The sequence below is a fragment of the Myotis brandtii genome, unplaced genomic scaffold, assembly GCF_000412655.1.
Source record: "Myotis brandtii unplaced genomic scaffold, ASM41265v1 scaffold2, whole genome shotgun sequence".
NCBI lineage: Eukaryota > Metazoa > Chordata > Mammalia > Chiroptera > Vespertilionidae > Myotis > Myotis brandtii.
The window spans coordinates 220,277-223,353 of NW_005357451.1; the positions used below are offsets into that span (position 1 = coordinate 220,277).

Below are 3,077 nucleotides of genomic sequence, written 5' to 3' on the forward strand. Positions count from 1 at the left end.
GGATCCGGCCCGCGGGCCGTAGTTTGCCCACGGCTAGAATAGACACTTATTTCAAGGAGACATACAGATGGTCAAGAGACATATTAAAAAATACTCAAACATCACTAATCATCAGAGAGATGCTAATTAAAACCACAGTGAGGTATCACCTCACACCTCTATCATCAACAAATCAACAAATAAGTGCTGGTGAGGATGTGGAGAAAAAAGAACCCTTGTGCACTGCTGGTGAGAATGCAGACTGCTGAAGCCACTGTGGAAAAACAGTAGTTCCCTCAAATAATTAAAAATGGAACTGCCTTTTGACCTAGTGGATCTCACTTCTGGGAATATAACTGAAGAAATCTGCAATACTAATTCGAAAGAATATATGTACCTCTATGTTTATAGCAGTACAATTTACAATAGCTAAGATCTGGAAACAACCCAAGTGCCCATCAGTAGATGAATGGATAAAAAGCTGTGGTACATTTACAAAATTGAATGTTAAAATAAGAAAAGGAAATCTTATCTTTTGTGTCTGCATGGACCTGGAGATTATTATGCTATGTGAAATAAGCCAGAGAAAGACAAATAATATGGTGTACTTATATATGGAATCTAATGAACAAAATAAACTGAGGAACAAAATAGAAACAGAGGTATGGATTAAGCAAAAATATATGGATATATAACACATTGACACAGACAAAAATGTGGTGATAGCCTGAGGGAAAGGTGTGGGAGCTAGGTGTAGGGGGGCAGAGGAGCGCTTGGGGACAGAAAGAGGCTTTGATAGGGGTGATGGGTGCATGATGCAGTGTGCAGATGATATTTTCTTGAGTTGTATACTTGAAACCAATGTCATCCCAATATATTCAATTTAATAATTTTTTAAAAATTTTCTGCCCACTGAGAAGTTTTTTCTTAAAAAAAAGTGATTCGGATCATATAATCAACAGTATTATTTTAGTATAAAGTAATTATTTGTTGGTGATTTCCCTTCTGGTTTTTAAATATATTTTTATTGATTTCAGAGAGGAAGGGAGAGGGAGAGAGACAGAAACATCAATGATAAGAATCATTGATCTGCTTGATCTGCTGCCTCCTGCAAACCTCCTACTAGGTGGCGAGCCCACAAATGTTCCCTTCAGAATCGAGCCTGGGACCCTTAAGTCCGCAGGCCGAGGCTCTATCCACTGAGCCAAAACAGCTAAGGCCCTTCTGGTTTTAGAGAAATACAATGTTAATAGCTTATCTGTAGTAAATTATACACTTGGAAATTATCACTAAACTTTAGAATTATGCATTGTCAAAATTAGAAGGAAGTTTGGACATTTTGTAGTGCAGCCTTCTTTCACAAATGGACAATCTAATTCATAGTGAAAGCGAATTTACGTGTAAAATTTAACATAGTGAGATATGAGCAGAGTCCAGACTAGAACTCTGCTTTACCAATTTGCAGTCTGTTGTTTTTTCCATTATATCACTATTTCCTCTCAGGCCTTCACACTGAAGAGATCAAAGGACACTGCTGCATGCAAAGTTCTATTAAGCTGCTAATGGCTGTCCTGAATTTTGATGACTAATCTCAATTTGTCACAGCTCATTAGGTGCTGGAAATAGACTCACACGCTGTTGAGGCAAGTATTTGAAAGCAATTTACACTTTCAATGTTGTGAGCACAATTGAATTTTCTTACAAATTTCATTTTGAAGGTCTCTCAGATTGTTTGCATGGATTACTTGTTGCATAGCTACTAGTATATTCTAATATGCCAGCATCTACTGAGGCTTGTACCTACCCCACAAGTGTTAAAAATATGCTCTTTGAGTGAAATGGAGAAAGCATAGTCATTTTTAAAATCTATATTGGCCAAAGATCAAATATGTAGGTCGGAATGCTCTGAGGCCAAGATAGAATGAAAGGCAGTGTTTTACTGCAGCAAGTGCAACTCTTCTAGCCTGCCACAACATTTGCTGCACCGATAGCCTGACATTCAGAAATGCACTGGTGGTGCTTCAAAGGTAAAAAATACACAGCCATAAACTTATGAATTTCCTAGGCCCATGCCAGGAAACTGATCTCATCTCATCAACATGTAATTATTGTTCCCCTGTTCCCAAGAAGTAACAGTGTGCTTGTGGAGAAAATACTATCATTGACTAGCTGCAATTGCAATAGGAAGCTAAGAATAAGTGTTGTGTAGTAGTGGGAATTAGATTACCTGTATAGATTGAAGATAGATTATGGAGAACCTGGAAAATGCAAAATGGTTTTAAATAGTGTGCTAGGAAAGAGGGTACCAATTTATTTACTTGCAGGGTGGTAATCTAACAAAAGAAGTATTTTGGTTAACGGTGTTAATTATAGTTGGTTGGAATTAGATGAGAATGGAGTGGTGGCCATTGGCTATGACGATGATGATGATAGTTAATATATATGAACCATTTTTCTGTGCTCATTCCTGTGAGATAGGTAATATTACATCTATAGAGATTGATACCGAATCAAATAATTTGCCCTAAGCTGCACCACTAGTAAGTAGTATAGCTAGAATTTATAACTAGGTCTAATTCTGAAGTCTGTTCTCTTTCCACTACTTTACCAAACAGATGGTAAGGTCCTAGTCTAGGTTGGTGGACCCTAAAGCACTCTGTAACGACGTGTATTATAACACTCATCACTGTAGGCAATTTTTGTATTATACATCTGTCTCCTCTACTAGAATGTGATTCTTTGAGGACATGAATCATATCTTAATCATCTTTGTAACCCAGCACTTAATATAATTGTACAGTAGGAACCTGACTGTTAACTGAATGAAAGAATAGATAGCAAGGAGAAAACAAGAGATATAAACAATAAAATATTTCACCTTTGCACTTGAGAGTAGAGTAGCAGTAGAATATTGGTTGGTAATACTATAGTGCTTCCTTCTGTTCTTGCCTTTTGCTAGTATTCTTAGTAAACTATCCTCATATCAATGGAAAAATACTGTTAAAAGATTATAATGTGATATATCCTACGTTTAACAGGAGTCTTTTTTAAGATTTTTATTATGGAAAATTTCAAACATTAAAAAAAGTACAGAGAAC

General features: G+C 36.5%; 1 protein-coding gene across 4 annotated transcripts in view; it reads left to right on the forward strand.

The window, feature by feature from the left end:
* APOOL (apolipoprotein O-like) overlaps nt 1-3,077 on the forward strand; it is a 106,163-nt gene that overhangs the window by 23,178 nt on the left and 79,908 nt on the right. The window contains exon 1 of one of the 4 annotated variants that reach the window (XM_014538868.1): nt 1,538-1,622. The exons of the other annotated variants lie outside the window; for them this stretch is intronic. The gene's annotated coding sequence lies outside the window, so the exon portion shown is untranslated. Of the gene's footprint in view, nt 1-1,537; nt 1,623-3,077 lie in introns of those variants that run through there. 4 annotated transcript variants of the gene reach the window in all.